We start from the raw sequence: 27,078 nt of genomic DNA, 5'->3' as shown, positions 1-27,078 counted from the left end.
CCAATAATGTGAATTTTTTTAATATCTTATGTTAATATAAATTAATGTGTTTGAGATCTTTATGGGATCAAGTCAATTAATTATTTATATTAAAATTACTAACTTCACTAGTAACGCATTATTATTTTTGGGATTTGTCCCAATTTTAAGAATATTTGAAATTTGAAATAAGATCTCACTAGATTCGTTAAAACTACGATTATATATTAAATCGATTTATTTTTCATTTTTTCACTTAAAAAAACTAACTTTTTAAAAAGAATTATTTTAGATCAACAATATTCATTGGTCAAGATAATATTGTACAAATATTTTGAATTATTTTAATATTTTGAATTATTCAATTAAAATTTATATCTATACTATATTATAGCATTTGATTCATTGCATTTTATATTATTTAAGGAAAAAAATATATATTATTCAATAATTTGAAGGAATTAACCAGTTCAACTAATATTTATAAAACTTTATCGTACTGAAATTTTTTAATTTTAGAAGAACAGTATAAAATGTTATCAAATTATTATATGAAGAAATATTAGAGTCGTAATGAAAAAAACTTAAAAACGGTTTAAATAACGATATAAATACAATTTTTCTTTCGAATTCTTGAAAAAAATCATGAATATCAATGATAAGTCTTAAAAATATATAATTCATTTTTATGTTACAACCATGATTGATACACGGTTGCGTAAAAAATAGATATGGATTGTTTGTCAGTGATAATGTGAATAACATGTATAAATTATAGTAATTTATTTCATACATAATTTTAATTTTTGAATAATTATAAATGCATGTTATTTAAGTAATCAATTATCTCACTAGATGTTAATAATGATTATACATGTACATAAATCAGATATTTAGCATATAAATAATTGAAACCATCATAATTTACTAAGAAATGTAACATATAATAATTTACATGCTAACACACACATACATATAACTTAATCTTACTTTGTTAACACTAGTGTAAATAAAAAAACTAACATTTTCTCATACATACATACGTTGAATTTTCAAAAACTAATATTTTTCATTAAAATCAACTTTAATATTAACAATAATGTAAATTTTACTTTATTGTATATGATGATTTCAAGTCATTCTGACTTCAGTTATGCATTTAAATTGAGTAAGTTAATTGTAAGTTAGTAGTTAACTGAGTAATAATATAGAGCAGTACATATAGTTTATTTAAATAAAATTCAAGATTTTGGTCAACTCTGTATTCAACATATATGTTAATTTGTTGCTTTTTATTTGTAAACATACTAACGACATTCTACAGATTAAGTTTAATCGTTTCATTTTAAACGTACACTGTTTATATTCATTCATTAAATATAAAATAACCAATAAAAAAATATAATATAATAATAGTTGAGAGATATTCACTCCTAAAAGTGAGGAAGCATTAGAAAGGTAACATGGAGTAGAGAGAAATTTTATCTATATTTCTTCAAAATTTGACTCTCGAAAATAACCCGTGCCTCGCACGGATTATTATGCTAGTTTATATAAATAATTCAAGAGATCTCAAATTATATATCAAAATTTATTTTTAGATAATAAGCCGTAATATAATAATTTGAAATTAATATTTTATTAACATTGTTACAAATCTGAACTTAGCACTTTTATAATAAAACTAATATAAATAAAGGAGTTCATCATTATTAAGCAAACTATCTATCTATTAACGAAATAAAAGACGAAATATTAAAAAATTTGGTAGGGTACTTTTTTTTGTACACCTTAAATTTACCTATTTACCCTTACTTATAAATTTATACAAATTATATTTAAATTATTTTATAAAAAGTCAATTATAATTGAAAAGAAATCATATTTTATATGTCTCTAATTTCAATTGCACGATCATGGGTAAAAGTTAGATCAAATTTACAAACTCCTCCTAAAAACTAAGTCAGAGCTCCCTAAACTCCTGGCCTGACATCAAAATAAAAACTTTATGCACCTGCCCTTCTATACATTGACAGAGCATGAATTCTGATAATGACAATTATTAAAATTTGAATTATTTCTACTACTATTAAAAATTTTGGCTAGCTACCTGTTTTTTTTACATCTTAAATTTATCTATTTACCCTTACTTATAAATTTATATAAATTATATTTAAATTATTTTAGAAAAATCAATTTTAATAGAAAAAAAAATCATATTTTGTACAATCCTGCTACCGGCTTATATGTCTCTAATTTCAATTGCATTACTAGGATAAAAATTCAATCAAATTTACAAACTCCTCCTATAAACTAAGTCAATCCCTAAGCTTCTGGCCACGCATCAAAATAAAAAATTTGTGTACCTGCCCTTCTATACATTGACACTGCATGAATTCTGATAATGATAATTATTAAAATTATTAATTATTATAATTATAATTATTAATAATCAGGTAGTTATTCATGTTAACTAAAAAAGTACTATAAATTATATTCAAATATTAATATAATATTTAAAAAATTTAGTTCACATTAAATTAAATTATACAACATTAACAAAAATTATGTGCCTCACACAAGCTTTAAACTATCTAAATTTATTAATATTATATAAAAAAGACGAAATATTAAAAATTTTGGTACGATACTTGTTATATAAAACAGGTACTTAAATTTTTTTATAAAATATTAATATTTTTTTTATTATAAGTATGAAATAAAACACAAATTAAAAAAGACATTGATACACATTCATGGTTGACTCTAGCACAAATAGAAAACTTGAACAAAATAAGTCATGTTATACATGGCCTGTTGGTCAAAAAAAATTACCGAGCAAATCAACAATTGGGTTAGTTTGTGAGCCAAATTATTTTAAAAATCTGTTCTAACTAAAAACACCAGTCTCAACTATTTTACAAAAGCTATTTAAATTAAAACCGGGCTTTGTCACACAATTTTTATTTTTTAGATTTTGGGGCCTAAAATGGATACTAACACATATCTATTTCCTAATTATTTAAAAACATTATTATTTATACCTTATTTATGATGACTTAACTATTTTCCTATTTTTTGTAATTAAAATATATACGTGTCAAACTTCTTCTAAACATGTTTTCATTGGAAACTTTGTCTGTCTAACTATTATAATGTATTTATTTATATATACCATATTATTCCCATATCTATACTATCTATATATACAATATTATAATATAAGAAACTTTTATCTATCTATCTTTTACTATTATATAAAATGACGAAATATTAAAAGTTTTGGTAGTACAAGCTGAATTTATAGAATTAACCTTATTTTACTTAAAAATTTTATTAGCCTTAATAGTCGAATTATAATAGAAAAATAAATAATATTCGTTTTCAACTACAACACCTTACCTTTTTTATTTTTATCAATTAAAACAACTTCTCAAATATCACGGAGAAATTTATTTAGTGAAATTGAAAAATAATATTATAACCACTAAGAACTAATAAATTACCTTTTTTCAGCTATTTAATTGTATATTTTATTTAATATTTATTTTATTTAAAGACTTTGTTAAGCTCCTTACTTTAGTAATCAATAATCAATAAATTTTTAATTATTTTAGAAGAACAACCTAGCATCACCATCTGTTTTAAAACAATGCAAAAGTCAAAACTATTTGCCCCTTTAATCACTAGTTGTCGAAGATATATTTTGTACGGGTTTACAGTAAAAAATATTTATTTTATATATTTTTTAATATTAATGTAAATACAAATATACCTAAAATAAGTATTATCTTATAATTCAATTACATAAACAAAAGAAAAAAATTATTTGATTTTTGAAGTCGAATTATTTATTTATCTATATTATTATATTAAATACAAAACTTTACTGTCCTTCCTTCAATTACATAATTTCCCTTTTTAAAAAAAACTTAATATTTTAGGCAACTAAAATAAGTTGCCTTTTTTATTTTCACCAACTAAAATAACTCTTACTCTACAAATATTTTAGGCAAATATTTTTAATTTATACTTTTTTTAAGTAAAACATGTTGTCTTTTTTATTTTATCCAAATAAAACAAATCTTTATCTAAAATTATTATGGACAATTCCTTTTAATATATGTTGATTATTTATCTATTAATCTATCTATCTTTTATATTACCTATATTATTATATTGAAGATGAAATAATGAAAATTTGGTTTGTAGTTGACCCGGTCACTATAAATATAGTAATATTTAAAATAAAACACTCTAATAAATAGATAATATTCATAAAAAAATTATAATGTCTAATGGCTTTCGTCAAAACAAAAATAATATATAAATTTTACCCGGCCGAGCTAACCAAAATTATACTATTGATCCAATTTTAAATAAAATTTTTAAAAAAACTGCTTATAATTAGTTGCATTCGAAGAATCGGGCTAAAATAAAATAATAAATATTATCGATCCCGCTAAAAATATTATATTATTGAACCGGTCTATAACAAAATAAAATTTTGAAAAAAAAGTTGTGGGGTCGATATAATGTTATCAAACTAAAACAAAATAATACATATTATTCATTAGTTCTAAAATAAAATAATAATCACCCCGAGCTAAAATAAAATTAAACAAAAAAGTAAGTATAATTAGCTGGATCTGGTTCATGCCTCAAACTAACATAATATTTTTGTCATTTGAGGCATAAAATTTTATCATTAATTCAGCTTTAAACATATTAAACTAACGTAGTTAGATTTGGTCGGTTAAAAGACTAATGACAATTCATATACTATTGATATCAACTAAAATTCACTTTTTAATTAAATATAATAATATTTCGTAAACACGCCTATAAATATCAATAAAAATATAAATTTTAATCATTACACTATTTTTTTAAAAATGTAGTATCACTAAATTATATACCTATTTGTGTATTAATAAATATTATCAGATCATATTATTAAAATTTCAAATAAATAAGTTTCATAACTTAAAATTTTTACTTCAAATTAAATTTAAAAAGATTATGTAATATTAAAAGTAATTTGTGTATTGCACGGTTTTTAGACATATATATATATATATATAATTTAGAATACAATATGATATAACTAATTTGGGAGAGTTAGCATTGTTTTAAATTTAGTTAAACAACTTTAATATCTTTATAAGTTTTACACTAACGAAGTTGGTAATTTTTAATTAAATAAATTAAAGGAATATTAAATTTAAATGGCTTACGAAATTGAGTTATACTCATTAAAGTGAAAAATATAAACTATAGATTTCTGTTTTGTAAGATCAAATTTAACCTATTTGACGCTGTATTAAAAGATCCGACACGTTTTTTTCGTTGTGAAAGCTGTGCAACCTTAAACATAGTGAAGCTACATGACTACGAATGCCTTTGTCAAAGGAAATTAAATGGTAAAAATACGAAATGGGATAACTAGATGCTCAAGTAAAGTAAACATATGTTTTTATTCTCTCTGTCTGTTGCTTTAGTAAATTTTAAGGGTCTTCATTATTCCTCTTTACAAATCAAGTAGTTACCCCACCCGTTTTACACAAATTAGGACAAACCATGGCCTTCACGTAAACGCAAAGAACCATTTTTTTCCCTGTCAAAATGTATTTATATTCGAGTAATTCCGGAGTTTGAAATTTTTCAAAATAAGGTTAACATTTTGGTTGTTTTCAATGAACCAGGTGTACACCCTACATGTCATTTTGGTATTTATTTTGAGATTTTTTTAACATATAGTATCACTCTTATATTTATATAATCCCTCTTATATTTATATAATCCCTCTGTCCCGTTAATTTTTATACATTTACTGTTTACACGTATTTCGAGACTTCTATAAAATATATTTTCATAATGTTTTTTTAGTTTTTTTGAATAATAGTTTAAACATGAAACTTTTATTCAGAAAAAAAATTAATAAGATATTGTGGAGTTATGCTTTAAAGGAGCATTGAAAAACGTGTCGAAAAGTAATATATAGAATTCAATGGGACAGAGGGTGTACTTGTTTATAATATGTGCAACATGTATTTTTTTAAGTTTTTGATTTTTATATTTTTTGTCTAAATTTTTTTTTAAAAAAAATTATACAAGTGTACGAGGTAAACGAGCAACACGTTCCGCCGGAATATCTCATTGAATAACAAATCTTATCCTACAAAAAACATATTCAACTGAGCCTGTAATCATAACATTTTTATTCATGATTTTTTGCACTCTCCTAAGAAACTCAACAGTATCAGATGCCAAAAATTCAAATGTGTCAAAAACAAAAGTGATGAACATGTGTTGATTATTTTGCATGTCTGATCATATTTATGCACATTTGCCTCTGCTACTTTTTTAGCTGCCTCACCAACTACAAACCGTCCATTACCAAATGCATCCAAAGTAGAAACTCCTGTTAGATCAACAAAGTATGTTTTCCTTCATTCCAACTGTAAACTAACACATTAGCTGGTCTAAGAGTTGATCTAACTTAACCGGTAGGAATAAGAAAGTTAACAAGTGCTTCATTTTTAACTGTAATCCCAGCTCTCCATAATACATCATATAACACATCTCTTACCAAATCATGTCGATATTTAAACCCTGGTTGTTTCTGACAATGAACCGCGTGCTCTCCAAATAATACATCCATCCGACACATGCACAACGGACACTGAGCTCCATTTGAAAACAAAAGAATCATGAGCCTGTACCGCAATATCATCTGATACTCCATAGACGTCATACTGTGTCCTAATCCCTCAATGGGCGTGACTAATAGGAAATCCTGAGTATGTGAGGCTCCCAAGAACTGGAAAAATGCAGTTTTTTCTCTCTGGAAAAATTAAATTTAGGTAGATTCTCGCAAATAGCACTAAATTAAAGGTCTGCCAAATAATGTATTATTTTTGGGGGGACAGACCCTTTAGTGGATGATTAAACCAAATCTACACCAGAGAGCATAATTTGCAGTGATTCTTGTGCTAAAATAAAATGATCTCCGATTGGAATCGTCTCACATCCTCATAAAAATATGATTGCAAGTCAATAGATTGGATACGAGAAGCAACATATGCAAATAGTCAAGCATCTCCTGCAGTATACACACCCATACCACCTAAACGAATAGGCAAAGTCGTCAACCGCCATTAAAGGTCACCAAATCCAGGCCCTTCCGACGTTACAATATTGTTCAATATCTTCCTCAATACAGTATTAAACCGAGCAGAAGCTTCTTCAAAACATTATGGTGGGCAGATGCGCAAAGCATAATAGAATTTACTTAGTCTCATACAAACCCAAATAAGATAAGCTCACATTGAGTATCATTAAGTTTCTCCAAAGCACCCATAAACTCCACACACTTTATCACTTTCTTATTAGCAAATTCTTCTACAAACTCCCCGTCCATGCTTATAGAACCACCACGAAGTTTGACCCCCTACTTGAGGCCTGCCAATATCAGGAGGAAGAAAGTCCATCTCAAGAAATACGTGGGGTCAGAAAAAGGCCAAAAAACTTATGTCTTCCCTATATTAAGCTCCAAACCCAATTCCGACCCCATCAATTGAATAATAGTCAAGGCTTTAGAGACCTCAACTGAATCCCCAATCATAGTACCATCATGATGCTAAAGTGCAATTCGGTTATTTATAATTTGACTAGCAGACCACTTGAAATTCTAGCATTAAAAAACAACCACTTGCTACCATCAATTTATTATTTTTACATTTAGTGTGTTTCCATCAAATTTATTCAATTATGTTACCTTTCGCGAGGGTATTTCCGAAGATTCATTATTTCGCGAGAGAAAGTAACTAGAAAAGTAGCATCGAAAGTGTAATTGTAATTGGCTATCATATATTTGGAAAATAAAAATGCTCTCATTCACTTAATTGAAACAAGAGATGATCCTAAGACACGTAGAAAAACTCATATTTTACTCAGAAAGAATTAAATTCTAACGTTTGAGTTTTTGTTTAGTAAGATTACTTGGCATAATATCTTGTTTTCAATTGAGCTTGTCAGCAAACTTTTACAATATGAAGATATGGACATTATAGTTGATTAATTTTTTTTGCTAAATGCTCAAACAAGATGCCAGATTTTATTACAGGGGCAAAAAAAATTAAGGCTGCATAGGACACTTATAACTTAGGGTCGACCTGTGTACATTATTTAACAAGTTTTCTACCACGTGAGTGAACACATACATTGTAAAAATCCGAATTTTTGACATCGGTAAAAGACCCTTATGAACAGTAATCTTTAGGTTTAATAAAAAAAATTGCGACCACACCATGGACGAGTATTTAATTTAAGTTTCCGAGTTGATATTATGATTATACGTACCAAATGAGTGTATGTAAAAGTCGTTAGTTTTCTAAAAAACAATATTTTAAAATGAACTTATTCACCGAACTATCCAGGAGTACGAGAATCACATTACGATAGAGGATTTAAAATTCTATGAATAGAACCCAAACACAAGATTATAAAAAATATAAGGATTTATAAGAAATGATTACCCCGCGAATCACTTACGAGAATTTACCACAATTACGAGGAAGCGACCAGGTAAGTACATAAGTGAATGAATAAATGAAATAAACCCATGCAACCCCCATGCAAACCATGCAAATCAATTAGCACAAAATGCAATCAAGGATTGGTGATCAAATAGTAATTATGTTAAGAAGCATAGTAATTTGATGAGATGAATAGTAGAAGAGATATGCATTGTACTTCCTAGCTTGTAGGCTTGTAAAATGAAGCCATTCTTGAATTACACTGTTAGGTCCCAATATGTTTGTAGAACGAGGGGGGTTGAATACAAACTATACCGTTTAATCGAATAAAATGGGAAATAAAAAAGTGAAACAAAATTCAAGTTAAATAAAACTATTATTAAACTTGAAAGGTGTTACAACAACGGTATCGTTTACAAGGGATTAATCTCAAATAAATTATTCCAAATCTAGAATAAATTCGACATGAACTTTTTCTATTTTTGAAATAAAAAGGATCAAATGCTAAATGCAATTTGAGATTAAGTTCTAGGGATTTTGATCCGCTAGATAGTTACACAAGAACAAGAAAATGATTTCTAGTGGTTTAGATTTAACAATGAATACTAGAAATTAATGTTCTGAGAAATTGCAATAAGTTCTCTGCTGTTTCTTTGTTCTGTGTTCTTTTGTGTTTTTGATATTCAATGCTCTATCTGTTGAAAATCAGCTGCTGCTCTTTTATATTCAATCAACCTATGATTTTAATTGGCAAGAAAATCCTGTTAGCTCAGCAAGACAATCTTTTTAACTGGTAGAACTTTCGGTAGGACAATCGATTGAACTGGTAGAACTTTCGGTAGGATAATCGATTGAACTGGTAGAACTTTCGGTAGGACTATCTAAAAAGGCTTGGAAAGACTTTCGGTATGACAATCCAATTGTCATACCAGTTCAAATATTTGTCTTGCTGATTTAATTTTGAATATTAATTCAAAATCATTTCTGAAGAATGCATAATATTAATTCAGAATTAATTAACCAATTAATTCAATTAATCAATAAATTAATCTTTGCAGATATAATTTATTTTCTTAATTAAATTATATGACTTAATTAATTAATAGAGAATCAATACTAATCTTGAACATCAACCACTCTTCTGACAATCTTCTGAAAATCACTGAAACTTATGAAGCCATTTCACCACATCAATGTTGACACTCGATGTACTGTCTGGTTCATGAATGACTAACATCTGTGTTGTTTCTTCATGTCTTGATTTTCTTCAGATTAAATCCTTGTAATTAATTGATACCCTGACGAGATCTCTGTCACTTGATTAACTCCACAATCTTGATTTATATCACTGAGGCTTGATCAATTTCTTGAACTTCTTCCAGTGAATTAAGTCCTCAAGTCTGTAGATGAACAATGTTACTTAATCATTTGACATATGTTACTTTGAGAGATCTCTCTGACGATAGAACCACTATTTACTTGTTACATCTTCATTTGAGTTGAGTTAAATCCTCGAATAAATAAATAGGCTATGGCATATGCCTTTCAATCTCCCCCTATTTGTTTGTTAGACAATAACAACAAATACCTAGAGGATAACTCAACTAACAAATAAGAAAAAGATATAAACAGTAATGCAAAGTAAATAGCAGAAAAGTTCTGGATTATATTTAACATTTTCCAGATTCCAAAAGAAATTTACAAGTGAATACAAGATAGATGTTCCTCTAGACTGAACATATAACTACACTAGTCTATCTTGATTCATAAAGCTCTAAGCATATTACATTAAGTTTTGAGCTAATTGAATTCAGTTGTCTTCCCTTCCGAATTCACCTTCTTCCAAATCTTGAAGCAACTCCTTGTCAAAGACACGATCCTTTTCAGAAGTGAAGCTGGCTGGTCTGACTGGTTGAACTCCAACTGACTTTAGCTTATTCTCGAACTGATTGTACCTTTTAATATTCTTTTCACAATAAGCTTGAATCAGATCAGCTGCTTGAGTTTTCAACATGGATGAATATCCAGCAGTTCTTAAGTGATGTTCCATCCAGACAAGATGCTTAGCAGAGTAGTCTTTAAGAGATTGTGAATCGAGCTGGCAGATTTGAAGACAGTCAGACTTAAAGAATCTTACCTGATGAGGATTGTTGACCACTTGAGGACTAGCCCTGCTGGAAAACTCTTTGAGCCTTTCTCGAAGAACTTCATTCAATTCTGAGCTTCTTTTGACTTTGTTGAGAAGAACCCAAATCTCTGATAAAGAACGATTCTCAAACAGATGAAGTGATACCTTGAAAGATCCTTCGCTCTGACAATATACAAATATGGTCATTTCATTTAGAGATCTATCACAGGCAGCTGTGATCCTTGAGACTTCAATCTTGATAGCATCCATGTACACGTCATTGTTTGGATTAGAGATCTCCAGCTTGTCAAGAAGATGTAGAAACTGCCTATCATTGTTTGTGCTCAGCTGAGGTATATCAAGTACTCTCCTAGCTTCATCCCATTTTTCACCAATCTTCAGTTTGCCATCTCTTCTCCTTTCTTTAGCTTTAATGTCATGAGGACATTGCTTTTCAAGAGTTTCTGTTCGTTCAATGTTTTTCCTCATGTCAATGGTCTAGGATACCTTTTTGAGTTCAGCTTCTTTTCTTTTCAACTCTGACTGCTGCTGCTGAAACTCTTTCTCAAAAACAGGATCCACTTGAGCTTCCTCCTCCCATTCTCCAAAATCACTTTCCTCTTCAGCTTCAAAGAAACCATCTTTATCTTTCAAGACTGGTTCAGTGGGAATGTCAAAAATATCAAAGTCATCCTGTTCTCCACTATAGTAGACATCATCAGCCTTCCCTGTGTCTCTAGCAGAAGAATCTTTTTCTTTTCCCTTTCCACTTCTCCCTTTCTTCTCCCCCTTAGCTGAGGAATCCTCTACAGACTTTCCTCTAGACCCTCCATGACCTCCATCACCTCCAGAGCCTGAGCCTCCACCAGACGGCCCTTCAAAGAAAGTCCTTTGTTCTTCATTAGGGCAGTGAAATTTTTTTATCATAAAGTACAAGTGCTTCATCCCTTCATTGAGATGTTCCATGCCCGTTTCTATCTTTAGAAATCTGGAGGAGTCCAGCGAATGATTCATTTCAACCAAGTCTTCAAGAGAAGTCATTCTTGTATGGAGAGAGCAGAAGTTTGAAATGTCTTCAGCTGATAAAGTTGGAGATGCCTGGATTGAGTTAAGCTTTGGTACAACCGAGGTCTTCAAATATGATATCTCAGTCCTGATGAGAGCCAGCTGATTATTGACAGAGGTGGAAGAAGAAGACCGTTCAACCACTTGTGCTTTGAATGATTGAGCCTCATCCTGAATTTTTGCAAGTTGTTCTTTCAGAGCAGCAATTTGAGCTAACAGATTTTCAGTGTTTGTGTCTGTGTGTGCGCTCACCTGAGTATCTCTCCTGTTTCGTTCACTCAACTCACGTGCTTGTGTATCTCTCAATATAAGTGCTCGTGAGGAGCCATCGTGTTGCTGTTCTTCTGTACCTGCATTTGAGATCACCCTAGCCTCTTCAAGAGAGGTCAGTGGTGGTGCAATGGGAATTCGCGAGTCCCGATCCTCAGTCAAACCTATCTTTTCATGTGAAATAGATGTCTGAATTGCTTCAGGGATAGATTGACCGAGTTGCCCTCCACTTTCTCTAGATAAATCTGCGAGTGGAGAATCCCGTGAGGGAGCCAGAGGTGTTGGATCTGGGAGGGGAGAAAATGACTCTATTAAAGGTGGCTGAGAGTCAGATTTTCCCTCAGAAGCATGTGACTGCTCTTCTGCCGTAACTATGGCAGGCACTGTAACCGACTCAATGTGCACTCTTCGCTCTGTGTCCTGAGTATCATCTATTGGTCTGTATGCTTCCATTGTGAGTAATGGAAGTGTGCTTGACTCAGTACAGGATGCCATGGCCCTATGGCGAATTTCAATAGATTCATCCTGTTGAGAGAATGTCTCTAGTAACTGTTCACTGGCCATATCAAAGTCCATGTCTTGTTGGGAGGACAAGGATGGGCTTTCAGATGCCTCAGGAAATGTTCTTCTTTTCTTGGGAGGAGGCAGAGCTGAGGGTTCATTCACATCCAACAACATACTACTTCCTACTAACCTTCTCGGTAACATTTTAGACAGTGGGGGAGAGGTTGAGATAGGTTGTGACTCTGTGTTTGGCTCTATGACCTGGGATTGAAGCTGCGGTTCTACAACTTCATGGTCAGCCCTATCAACCACTGGGGGTCTTTCAACAAAAGTAGGAATAGTTTGAGAGTGAGGAATTATTACCTGCAGTGGAAGAGCATCTGATGTTTGAGCCTGGGTGGCTTGAACCACTGGAGGTTGAGCTTGCTGTTCATGACCGGGAAGATTGAAAATTGGTAAAAGAATGTAAGTGGCCATGAAAGCAGATACAAGTACTGGAACTTGCATGAATTTAAAGGTTGTGTTTTGGCGTGTGTACATCTTTTTGCTTACTGGAGGGGGTTAGTTACTGATGAGTTAGCAAAAAGAGCATTATGCTCAGGTGTGAGCAGATGTTCTGCTATAAGCATGAGAAAGCGAACGTAATAGCAAGAAACCCTACGATTTGTAGAATGATCACGTAAAGCAGTAGTGAGACGTCTCAGAAGAATGGGTAAAAGTAGTTTTCCAAAATTGATCCTTTGATTAAAAACAACCGCAAGACCAATATACTGCAGAGTGGAAGTGATGTTGTGAAAGTTGGATTTAGTGCAGTTGGCAAACACTTTAGAAAGTGTATCGAAGAAAATATCCCATTCAGAAACCAAATTGGATTTAGACAACTTGGTTAAATTAATCACCCCCTGATAGTGAATAGCATGGAAAAAGTTTGAAATATCATTTTCAGAGGGTAAATTACAGAAATTGTCCATTGGAAAATTTAACGCTCGATTGATGACTGTTTCATCAACTACATACTGTGTGTTTGCCACGGTGAATGAAAAATATTTAAAATCATCGGCCACAGTAGAGGTTGTTCAAATCAGTCTGAGCAGATCGACATTTAATAGCACATTTGATTTAATAGCAGAGTTAACAATCGAATGGTCATTTAAAAATCTAATCCACGGCTTAAATTTTTCCACATCACACTTTTCTGGATTAAAATAACCAACTAGATTATGCGAGACAATTTGGAAATTGAGAGCCATTAAAAATTATAATAAAACACACACTTTCAGAATTTTAAGAATAATATTAAGAAAATTCGAATTAAAAAAATTTAATAATTCGAATTAAATTAATTATATCCAAAAAATTTAGAAAGTAATGTATCTCGTTAATGTTCTTAACTCACAATATAGGATCTACAAACTCACAAGACACAATATTAATTAAATAAAAACACCCAAAAACAAACAAACACAAACTGATTTTGAAGGGAACAAAAAAACGAAGTGAAAATAGTTTTAATAAAAAAAAATCGACAGCAATTCCTTACTGTATGTATACACACGAATATGTATATATATAACAGTAAAGTGTGCTGAGTAAAAACTCGAGCAAGAAGACAACAATGGCAATTAGATCGAAGAGAGAGAGAAACACAATACACGACTGTTGGAATTGAAAAAAAACAAATGAACTGATTACAATCATAAAACAAAAAAAAACTTAAGTAGGACAACTGGTATGACAATCGAGGAAAGTCATACCGATTGTCTTCCCAATTGTCATACCAAGCAAACGGAAATAAAAAATAAATACTAAAAATATAACTGGTATGACAATCTGATAGTCATACCGATTGTCATACCAGTACAAAATAAAAACAAATAAATCTGATATAAATTTTATTACTGGCAAGACTATTGATAGTCATACCGATTGTCTTGCCAGTATAAAATTAATCTGAACATAAAATTAAACACATATATATACTGAAATGACTTTCAGCAAGACAATTTTAATTGTCTTGCCGATTGTCATTTTAGTAATAAAACAATTATACACTTACAGTTATAGAATATATATACAAACAAAAAAAATATTTCAGAAATAATTATCTTTTATTCCAAAAATAGATTTCTATTGAATTTTAGCAAATAAAATTCATAGAAAAATATTTTTAGAGAAAATAAAATATTCTGAAATATTAAAATTAACAAGTAGAATAAATAAATAAGGTAAGATAATAAAACTTACATAAAAATAAGCAAGAATTATGGAAAATATGATAAAATAAATTTGCAAATGAATTTTTCATTTATGAAAAATTCATTTATAAATTCATTCAAGAACAGATTTCAGATATTAACAAGTTTAATCACTAAAGCTATTCAACATACCCAATTTACCAACTAATCTGGTAAATGTGGATTCATCAAGAGGTTTAGTGAAAATATCTGCTATTTGTTCTTTTTTTTTGGAACAAAAAATAGTTCAACAGTACCATTCATAACATGCTCTCTAATAAAATGATACCTGATGTCAATATGCTTGGTCCTTGTATGCTGCACAGGGTTGTTGGTGATGGCTATTGCACTTGTATTGTCACATTGAATAGGTATTTTGTTCAATACAGAGCCATAGTCCCGTAGCTGATTCCTAATCCACAAGATCTGAGCACAGCAGCTTCCAGCAGCAATATATTCAGCCTCGGCCGTTGAATTGGAAACTGTTTGATGTTTCTTGTTGTACCATGAGACTAGTCTGCTACCTAGGAATTGACAACTCCCTGAGGTGCTTTTCCTATCAACAACACTTCCTGCATAATCTGAATCTGTATATCCAACAAGGTTAAAACCAGATTCTTTAGGGTACCAAATACCTAGATTTGGTGTTCCCTTAAGATATCTCAAGATTCGTTTAACAGCAACGAGATGAATATCTCTAGGATCCGCTTGGAACCTTGCATATAAGCATGTAGCATACATAATATCTGGTCTACTTGCAGTAAGATAGAGTAACGAGCCAATCATACCTCTGTAGCTTGTGACATCTACCTTAATGGAGTTTTCACATGGTCCAAGCTTGACAGCTGTAGTTGACGGAGTCCTTGTTGATGTAGAATCCTCTAGATTGTACTTTTTGAGGAGTTCCTTGAGATACTTGGATTGACAAATAAACGTTCCATCTAACCTTTGATTTACTTGTAATCCAAGAAAGAACTTCAGCTCTCCCATCATGCTCATTTCAAATTTGCTGTACATTAACTTAGCAAATCTCTTACAGAGATTATCATTAGTAGACCCAAATATTATATCATCCACATAGACTTTGGACTAATATAGTATCATTCTTATGCTTTTTAGAAAAGAGAGTTTTGTCTATGACACCTCTAATAAAGCTATTTTTAATAAGAAATTCAGAGAGAGTGTCATACCATTTTCTCGGAGACTGTTTGAGACCATAGATAGCCTTGAAAAGAAAGTAGACAAAATCCAAGTGATCTGGATCTTCAAAACTAGGAGGTTGCTCTACATACACCTCTTCATCCAGCTTTCCCTTCAGAAAGGCACTCTTGACATCCATTTGATAAACTTTAAAGTTAGAGAATGCTGCAAATGCCAGAAATATCCTGACGGCCTCTAGTCTAGCCACTGGAGCATAGGTTTCATCATAATCAATGCCTTCAGCTTGAGAATAACCTTTAGCTACCAGTCTTGCTTTGTTTCTTGTAACCACACCATCTTCATCTAGTTTATTCCTGAATATCCACCGAGTACCAACAGCTTTCTTGTGTGTAGGTCTAGGTACCAGTTTCCAGACTTGTTGATGTTCAAACTGACTGAGTTCATCTTGCATAGCAATCACCCAATCTGGATCAGTCAGTGCTTCTTCAATCTTCTTAGGTTCCATCTCAGAAAGAAATCCTGAGAATAAACATTCATTTTGAGTAGCACGTCTAGTTCTGACTCCAACATCTGGATCACCAATAATCAACTCAAAAGGATGAGCTTTATTCCAAACAGTCTGTCTTGGAAGATTTGATCTTGATGATTCGCCTCGAAACATATTGGGATGTTGTGTCCTACTAGTTGATCCTTCAGCATCTCCCCCTGAGTTGTTGTCAGGTTGACTTGATGATTCTTCGTCAGTAGCAGTGGTATCTCCATTGTTGCCAATGCTTCCATCACCATTACCTTGAGTATCATCATGATTAACAGGTTCTTCACCAGCAACAACCTCAGGTTCTTGATCATGTTCTGATTCTGAATCTGACATATCATCAAACTTTAGTTTCTTAGAAGGATCTTCAGTTTGGATACTAGGGAGTTTAGTGTCATCAAATGTAATATTGACACTTTCAGTTACTTTGTGTTGATCAATGATATACACCCTGTATGATCTTCTTTCATATCCAACAAAAATACCCTCATATGCCTTTACCTCGAATTTACCACGATGATCATCTCCATCCTTGAGCACGAAGCATCTGGCACCAAATACATAAAAGCATCTGGCACCAAATACATAAATTCACTTAACATAGTTCTTGCAGCTTCAATCAATGTACGATTCTTCCTTTCTACCACTCCATTTTGCTGAGGGGTTCTAGGAGCTGAAAATTGTCTGGTAATCCCTTTGTCTGTACAGAATCCATTGAGAAGTGAATTCTTGAATTCTGTTCCATTATCTGACCTTATAGCTCTAACAGGGACATTAGAATCTAACTCGATCAACTTGATATGATCAATCATAACTTGTGGTGTTTCATCCTTGGAGTGAAGGAATAAAACCCACGTATACTTGGAATAGTCATCAACTATCACAAGACAGTAACACTTCTTTGACATCGAAAGAACATTAACTGGTCCAAATAAATCCATGTACAATAATTGCTGAACACCAGTTATGGAGGATGTGGCAGTGCCTCTGTGACTTGCCTTCTTTGACTTTCCTTTCTGGCAAGCCTCACACAGTCCTTCTGGGGAGAATTCCAGCTGAGGCAGACCTCTGACCAATTCTCTTTTGACAAGAGAATTCATTATTTTGAAATTGAGATGGGAAAGTCTCTTGTGCCATAGCCAACTCTCATCTGACGATGCCTTTGAATAGAAACAATTGACTTCAGGATTGCTTCCAGAGTTCATGTCAGCTACGAACAGATTTCCTTTCTGGATTCCCATCAAGGAGGGTTTTTCACTTTTCTTGTGCAGAATCTGACAATTCAGCTTGTTGAATAAAACATTGTAGCCGTTGTCACAGAATTGAATAATACTAAGCAGATTGTGTTCAAGTCCTTGCACAACATACACATTTTCAATGATAACATTACCAGCAAGCAAACAGTCATATCCCTCAATTAGACCTTTGTTGTTATCTTCAAAGGTAACCACAGGGCCAGCTTTCTCAACCACATTTGATAGCAGGGCTCTATCTCCGGTCATATGTCTTGACGATCCGCTGTCAAGAATCCACACTACCGGTTGTACCTGTTTAATGCCCTGCAATATAAATGGATTAGACCTTCTTTGGAACCCAAGCTTGGTTGGGTCCGACATACTTGTAAAATTGGCCTTTATCAGGCAAAACAACATTCTTAACTTTAATGTTCTCAACTTTCTCAATGACTGGACATTTGACCTTGTAAACAGTCTTGACAAATTTCTGTTTAGGCTTAGGCACAAATGTCTCCTTTCTAGCTTTAGGAGGACTAGCAGTCTTAGACCTATCATGCTTCCTATTATTCACATGCTGACGATGAGTAGTCTTATCATTAGAAACATGCTTACCATTAAAATAAGCATACATCAAATTAAAAGCACAAGACATACAATCAGGAAAACCACATGCTTTATGAGAGGGATTAACAATAGGCAACTTATGCATGGTAGATATGGCATTTGTGTTATCCAACTCATGTGTGTCTGAGTTAGTCTCAGTTGCTTTCACAACTTTGACTGGAACCTTTGACACACTTGACTTGGAAACAGCTTTCTCGTTAGCAAGATCTTCAGCACGGATTTCTTCTTGAATAATAAATGAGGTCTCATCAAATAGTTCAATAATTGATTCTTTATAGAGGGGTTCATCAACACCCTTAAGCACATGTGGTACTTCCCTACCTTTAGCACAGACATGAGGAGGGGAGTTTATGCCTAATTTTCCAATAGCAACATTGTAATCAAAACCTATTCCAGATGTTTGATTAACAACTTGCTTATTGTAAAACTCTTTAGACTTCGAACAAGAATTAAAGTATGCTTTAACCTTAGTCTCAAGACCGGTGATCTTGTCTTTGAGAATAGTTTCGAGTTATCTATAACAGTCAACTCTATTCTCTAGAGAAGATACTTGTTCTTTTAATTTGTCTTGATTAATGTGCACAAGTCTTAGTTCATTGACCTCTTTCTCAAGGTCTTTGATTTGTTGATTTAACATTTCATTATCACGACGAGCACGATCTAAGGAACCTCCTAGATGATAAACTAATTCAGCATCAGTAAATTTTACCTCTTTTCTTGACGATGAGGTGTTTGCATCACTAGCCATGAGAGCAAGATTCCCAACTTCTTCATCTTCACTGTCAGTATCATCCCAGCTTCTTCCCTTTGCCAGGTAAGCCCTTTCAGATTTACTCTTCTGATTAAAATCATAAGATTTCTTCCTAACTTGTTTTGGCTTCCTGCATTCTGTGGCAAACTGTCCCAACTCATTGCAGTTAAAGCATCGAATGGTGCTTCGATCAACCATCCCTGTTTTGTACCTGATAAGTGGCATTTTATACCACTTAGAACATCATAAAATGGCTTAAATTGGTGCCTTAAAATCAAGTATTTTGTGTATTTGATGCATTTTTCTAGTGTTTATGCATTTCAGGGTATTAGTTGCATTTCGGAGGAGTAATCATCAAGAATAAACCTTGGCATGTGTTCACCATTGCGAGAGGAAAGAAAGGGGCAGATTACGGTGAAGAAATGGAGCAAACTCAGGATTTTTCCAGTAGGGTCCTGAGCGCCCGCTCAGCTATGCTGAGCGGCCGCGCAGAAAGCTGAGCGCCCGCTCAGCATACCGCTCAGGGTCGGGAAAAAAGATAAAATATTTTAGACTTCTACTTCTGTTTGGCTTCCAACTTCTATGTAATCTGAGTTTTATGGGACTATTATATAAGTAGATTTGGAGACGTTTTCACGGGAGAGGATCGTGGTATTAAGCAAGGAGCGAAGGAGATAAGGAAGAAGACCGTTTTAGCACACAACAACGAAGAGGAAGCATACTTTCTTGTGATTCTTATTTCATTGTAACGTTGGATGCTAGCTTTCTTACTTTGAACTTAATTACTCTTTTGACGTACTCCAATTTAATATAATTAGTTTAGTTATTATTTTCTTGTGTTTGTTTATCATGATTTCATATGAACCCATGATGACGATAAGTGCTATTATGGGCTAATCGTGATCATGGGGTCGCAATGGATTTACTATGGAATTCTTTAGTTAATTGTTTAATGCTTTAGTGTATGATGATTGTATGATATCTAGTATTGGTTGTGCATATTCGTCTTATGTGCGTCACGAACATATAAGATAGGGTGTTAATCTCTTGTGAAGCGACGGTGGATCTTGAGATTTAGAACTTGCCATGCTAGCATAGGTTCATGTATAATGTGCATGATTAGTGGGTAACTCTAACAGTTTTATTCGCCTTGTGTAATCAAAAGGAATAACTTGTGCTTAATTCGTTGTGTTGTCAATTTCTGTAGATATATAGGAACTCAACATAATTGATGACTATTCAACTTCTATCTTAATTGTGGATGCTTGGTAGAATAGTATGAGTGCAACGAAAGTTGGCTTTTATCAGTTTCGTGTTATTCGATTAATATCATCACTGTTACATGCTAAAGGTAATAACAATAACTATTGAAGGAAGTAGTAATGAGGTTATGATCTCATGAGTGTTTTAATATTGTTAATTCGAAGTGTTAATTAAGTGATTAATTAAGTAATTAATTGTAGTTAATATTTAGTCAACAATTCTAAGTGTTAGTGTCTTAACATTGAGAAGTAATTATACGTTGGTGCGTTAGTTTAATTAAACAATAATTAGTCTGAGTCTCTGTGGGAACGAACTAGACAGTATTCTATATTACTTGCGAACGCGTATACTTGCGTGAATATTAGCGCGTGTTTTCGCCCTAACAAGTTTTTGGCGCCGCTGCCGGGGACTCGGCGTATTTGTTTAGTTTATGTACTTACCATCATTGGTCATTAGGACTCAGTGATTAGGACGTAGTTGTTACTTATTATTTCTGGTTGTGTTTCAGGTACTTACGCGAGCGTTTATGCAAACTCGTTCTCGTACTCGCAAGAGGAATTTAGATACAGCTGAGGAGACAGACGAAGTTCTTGATATTCCGGAGAAGATAGATTTTGAAGATTCAGATTCGGGAACTGAGCAGAAAGAACCAGTAAACACGGGTGATCGTATTGTTCAGGCTGATCCAGCTCTTATGGACTTTTCTCGGCCTAAAATTGATGACATTCAGTCAAGCATTCTTCATCCGGCTATTCAAGCTAACACCTTTGAAATTAAGCCGGGCACAATTCAGATGGTGCAGAATTCTGTTTCTTTTGGAGGAGCTGCAACTGAAGACCCCAACATGCACATAAGGAATTTTGTCGAGATCTGCAACACTTTCAAGTATAATGGAGTGACTGATGAGGCTATCAAGCTGAGGCTTTTCCCATTCTCACCGAGGGACAAAGCTAAGGACTGGTTACATTCTGAACCAGCTGGGTCCATCACTACTTGGCAAGATCTTGCACAAAAGTTTCTGGTGAAGTTTTATCCGATGGCAAAGACTGCTGCTATGAGGAGTGCTCTTACTCAGTTTGCGCAGCAACCTACAGAATCTATGTGCGAAGCTTGGGAACGTTACAAGGAAATGTTGAGGAAGTGTCCACATCATGGAATGCCCGATTGGATGGTGATCACTGGTTTCTATAATGGTTTGGGGGCCCAATCTCGGCCCATGCTCGATACAGCAGCTGGAGGCGCCTTATGGGCTAAAAGCTATACTGAGGCTTATAATCTTATCGAGACTATGGCTGCAAATGAGCATCAAAACCCAACTCAGAGGATGATGCCTGGGAAGGTAGCAGGTATTCTGGAAGTTGATACAGCCACCGCTATTGCAGCGCAGCTCCAGGCGCTGTCGATGAAGGTTGATTCTCTAGCTACATATGGAGTTAATTAAATAGCTATGGTTTGTGAGCTTTGTGCAGGTTCTCATGCTACGGATCAATGTTCTCTTGTCAATGAATCTGTTCAGTATGTGAATAATTATCAGAGACAACAGCAGCCTGTGCCAGCTACTTATCATCCTAACAACAGAAATCATCCAAATTTCAGCTGGGGTAATAATCAGAATGCTATTCAGCCACCATATCAGCATGGTGTGAGTAAACAGTTTAATCCACCTGGATTCCAGCAACCACAGCAGTATGCTCAAAGGCAATCATACCCTCAACAGGGAAGTGCAGCTGCACCTACTAGTGCTGATTTTGATGAACTTAAGCTGTTATGCAAGAGTCAGGCGGTTGCTATCAAGACCTTGGAAAATCAAATCGGTCAAATAGCCAATGCAGTGCTAAATCGTCAACCTGGCACACTCCCCAGTGACACGGAAGTACCAGGCAGAAAGGAAGCTAAAGAGCAAGTCAAGGCTATTACCTTAAGGTCTGGGAAAGTTGCTGATGCTGAAAAGGCAAAAGAAGGAGAAGCTGAAATTAGGGATGAAGAAGCTAAGCAAAAGGAGAAAGCGGTAGAACCAAGGAAGACTACTGTTGAACACACTCTGCCTGAAGGTAATACAGGGGAGAAACAACTCTATCCTCCACCACCTTTTCCTAAGAGATTGCAGCAACAAAAGTTGGATAAACAGTTCGGTAAGTTTTTGGAGGTGTTCAAGAAACTTCACATCAATATACCTTTCGCTGAGGCTCTGGAGCAAATGCCTAGTTATGCGAAGTTTATGAAGAGTATTCTTTCAAGGAACGTGAAACTGGATGACCTTGAGACCGTTGCTCTCACGGAAGAATGCAGCGCTGTTCTGCAGCAAAAGTTACCTCCAAAGCTTAAAGATCTAGGTAGCTTCACCATTCCTTGCACCATTGCCAAGTTGACTTTTGACAAGTGCCTTTGTGATTTGGGAGCAAGCATCAATCTGATGCCGTTGTCGATCTTTAAAAAGTTGGATTTGCCTGATCCAAAACCCACATACATGTCTCTACAATTGGCTGATCGTTCTATTACTTACCCAAGGGGCATAGTGGAGGATGTGCTAGTCAAGGTGGATAAGCTCTTCTTTCCTGCAGATTTTGTTATTCTGGATTTTGAGGAAGATAAGAAGATTCCCATAATCTTGGGAAGACCTTTCTTGGCTATCGGCCGTACCTTGATAGATGTGCAGAAAGGTGAACTTACTATGCGGGTACAAGATCAGGATGTGACCTTCAACGTGTTCAAGGCAATGAAATTCCCTACAGAAGATGAGGAGTGCTTAAAAGTGGATGTGATTGATTCTGCGGTTTCTTCAGAACTCGATCGCATGCTAATGTCTGATGCATTGGAAAAGGCCTTAGTGGGGGATTTTGACAGTGATGATGAAGATGGCAACGAGCAATTATAATATCTGAATGGTTCTCCCTGGAAGCGAAAGCTGGATATGCCGTTTGAATCTCTTGGTACTTCTGACCTCAAGAATGCTGAAGGAAAGCTCAAACCATCAATAGAGCAAGCACCTACCTTGGAGCTCAAGCCATTACCTGAACACTTGAGGTAGTCCTGATTTTGCTGATTTCTTCGCACAACTCCCCGCAAGTGATTCCAAGTACTTCCCTAGGCTTATTTTGATGGAATCCCCCTAAATTCGCAAGTTATACCCTAAAATGCAAAAATACTAGAAAAACGCATCAAATACACAGAATACTTGATTTCACGACATCAATTCAAGCCATTATAAGACGTTCTAAGTGGTATAAAATGCCACTTATCACACCCCCAAACTTAAATCGATGCTTGTCCTCATGCGCCACAAACTCAAAAACAATATAAAAACATGCATGAATGTAAACTACATGAAATGCAGCGATCCCCATCGCAATGACTAAACCAAACAACACATAACATCTCAACAAATACAATTAGGCCACTAAAGATCAATCAAATCACGCAAGCTAACATACAACTAGAAACGTGGTGTGTGCGAATGCTTAATAGATATGCTTCGAAACTAGATCAATTATCATAACTCAATTATCCTCAAGGCAATCACAAGATTATACGAAAAATATATTATAGACACAAAATGACTTATAACACTTCAAGATCACTGGAGCTTATTACGGAATCATGCTTTTATTCAACACAATAAATAAATGCTTATTTGATCGTGCAATGAGTGAGGTCCATAAAAGACTTATGCAATGGCATCCATTTAGAGAGCGTTAGGTTAACGTATCCCAGACTATAAAAGCCTTAGGTCACTAGGCACAAAGTCCCCTAAGAACTTAATAACTCGAATACCAAAGAGCTCACTCGTGATCAATTATGCATTAAACCATAATTTTTTTTTTCTTTTTTTTTCTAGTCCTTAAGCATACTCTAAGACTTAGTGAAATATAAGTGTTTCTAGCATGCATGCCAACCTAACAAGATTCAACATCCCTCTACCGCTATCACTACACTTGCATCAATATCACATATCAATTGGTAAAGCAACACAAAAGGGATCATGGACTATGCATGAGCTACATGACATGATAAATAAAGCTATAAAATAAGAAAAACTATATGGCAAAAATATGCAACTATATGAACTAAACTATCATGAATATGCAACTACATGACACACACACAAATATGTTCCTTAACTACCACCCCCAAACTTAAAATCTTCATTGTCCCCAGTGAAGGTAATAGAAAGGAACACAGGGTATACCTACTCAGAGAAATCATAATCATCACCCTCAGAGGTTGGAGTGTCAGGAGGCGGATAAGCAGAGTCCTCACCAATAACGGGCCACAAGATGTCAGCTCCAAGGCCTCTGAAAGTAGTCCCAAGTGCTAGAGTGAGTTCATGCGCAAACCTACTCTGTGACTCATATATCGCATCCATCCTCCTGGAAAGCCTCCTGTACTGGACATCAGCCATCCCTGAACCAACACCTCCCGGGGCTCTAGAAGAACCTGCCTCGCCATAAGACTGACTGGGCCTAGCCATCGTAGCACCAGCTGCTGGACGTTCTCTTGGAAGACAATATCCCAAACCATGCTCCTTGGGCTCTCCACCCGTCCACTCCTGCATCGCATTCAGCGTTGATGAATCTATAGGAGCAACAGGCATCTGCAGCTGCTCATAAGAAGGCCAGTGGACTCCAACTGCCTGCACAGCTTCATGACAACAGAGGCATATGGGATGTTATTATGCGTCCTCCCCCTCAAAAACTTCAAAATCCCTAGGTAGATGAACTCACCAAGGTCCACATAATACTCTTCATTCAGAATCCCCCATAACAACCTGGCTCTCTCAACTTTAACCTCATGTGCATGTGAAGAAGGCAAAGTATTAGCACAAATAAAGGCATTTCATGCACGGGCATACCTGTTCATCGCAACAGCCAGCAAAGAACGATTCTCATTAGATCTCATCTTAAACTTCCACACTGTGCCCGGTTGACAGAGAGTAGCAATAATCAAATCCGAGTCAAAATCCTCGGGATTCTTCTCATTCCAATTTTCCTCATGGGGCTTCCTTTGTCGCTGCCCAATAACACGGCGAATCGCCTCTGGCTGATAATCAACAGTAAGCCCACGAACAACAGAGTACCCATTCTTGTCGGCCTTGGCGTTCGCATAGAACTCGCAAATAACACTCATTGGGACCGCCTCAGGCGACTCGTAAAAAGTGATCTAACCCTTCTCTGCAATCATCGGTAATAACTCACCATCCCTCCCCGATGAAAAAAATCCCCTCTCCTTCAGAATCGGCTTAGTCAGAAGCCTAACATACTCCTCCTCAGTAGTCCTATCCACCAATCGGGGCCTCGCAGCAATACCCCTTGAAGAATCAGCAGTAGGAATGGTGATGCTGCTATCGATAGTTCGAGATCTCTTTGGGGCCATTGAAACTGAGAACAAGAGTTGTAGAGTTGTGTTTGTGTGTAGGAAAGGGTTTGTAAGTTGAAAGTATATGGGAGTGTATATGGAGAGGTTGTGTGTATATATAGGGTAGGATTTAGGTTAGAATTAGAGTAGGAGTGGGGTTTGTGGGTGATTGGGAGATGGAAATCGTGGGTAATAGGGTTGTAATGCTGTGGTATTTTGTTTTCGTGTTTTTTCTATTTTTTGTGGTTTTTTATAAGGCTGAAAAAAAATTCAAACAGTCGGCCTCCAGGTGGTTGCCTGGAACTAGCAGGCGGGCGCCTGGAACCTACAGGCGGGCGCCTGGTAGGTTCCTGGAAAAAAAATTTATGCTTTATTTTTTCTGATTTTTTTGGGTTTTGTTGGATAGAGTACTAACTTCTAAAGATTCCTATAGTCTCACATCTTGGGTTGCCTCCCAAGAAGCGCTTCTTTTACATCATTAGCTTGACGTAGAGTAGTTCGATCAAGTTGACAATAAAACGGCACTAACCACTTCCCGGTTTGCCGTGTCCCCGTAATAGTGCTTTAATCTATGACCATTAACTTTGAATGTTTAGCCCGGATCGTTCTCAAAATTTTCCAACGCTCCGTGTGGAAACACAGTTTTGACGATAAATGGTTCATACCACCTTAATTTCAACTTTCTAGGAAAAAGTCGGGGATGAGAGTTGAATAAAAGAACTTGTTGCCCCGGCACAAATAACTTAGGAGATAACTTCCTGTCGTGTCACCTTTTCACTTTTTCATTGTATATTTTGTTGTTTTCGTACGCTTATAGTTGAAATTTATCAAGTTTATTTAACTGAAGCATTCACTTCTTCCCAGCTAAATCTAGATCAAGGTTTAACTTCTTAAGTGCCCAATAAGCCTTATGCTCAAGCTCCGCAGGTAAATGAAATCCCTTACCATAGACAAGTTAAAACGGGGACATCCCAAGTAGAGTCTTGTATGCTGTTCTATAAGCCCAAACAGCTTCATCGAGCTTCAAAGACCAATCTTTCCTTGACGGACAAACAACTTTTTCTAGAATGCGCTTGATCTCTCTATTAGACACTTCAGCTTGACCATTAGTTTGCGGATGATAGGAAGTAGCAATACGATGATTCACATTGTAGCGTTGCATCATAGAAGTAAACTTATGATTGCAGAAATGCGACCCCTCATCACTTATGATAACTCGTGGCATTCCAAACCTTGTGAATATCTGCTTATGAAGAAAACTCAACACTACCTTTGCATCATTCGTCAGTAGAGCCTTGAATTCTACCCATTTCGAGACATAATCGACTGCTAGCAAGATGTACTGATTATTGCAGGATGAGATAAATGGTCCCATGAAATCGATTCCCCAAACATCGAAGACCTCAACTTCAAGCATCACATTTAAAGGCATCTCAT

At 34.5% G+C, this 27,078-nt stretch overlaps 1 non-coding gene across 1 annotated transcript; it reads right to left on the bottom strand.

Moving 5' to 3' along the window:
• Positions 1 to 21,340: 21,340 nt before the first annotated feature.
• Positions 21,341 to 21,447, bottom strand: LOC141709357 (small nucleolar RNA R71). The gene has a single exon (XR_012569939.1). It is a non-coding gene; the product is annotated as a small nucleolar RNA R71 (small nucleolar RNA).
• Between the last annotated feature and the right edge of the window lie 5,631 nt (positions 21,448 to 27,078).

Source organism: Apium graveolens, chromosome 2, assembly GCF_009905375.1.
Source record: "Apium graveolens cultivar Ventura chromosome 2, ASM990537v1, whole genome shotgun sequence".
In the NCBI taxonomy this organism is placed as follows: Eukaryota; Viridiplantae; Streptophyta; class Magnoliopsida; order Apiales; family Apiaceae; genus Apium; species Apium graveolens.
This window is presented reverse-complemented; position numbering and strand designations above follow the sequence as displayed.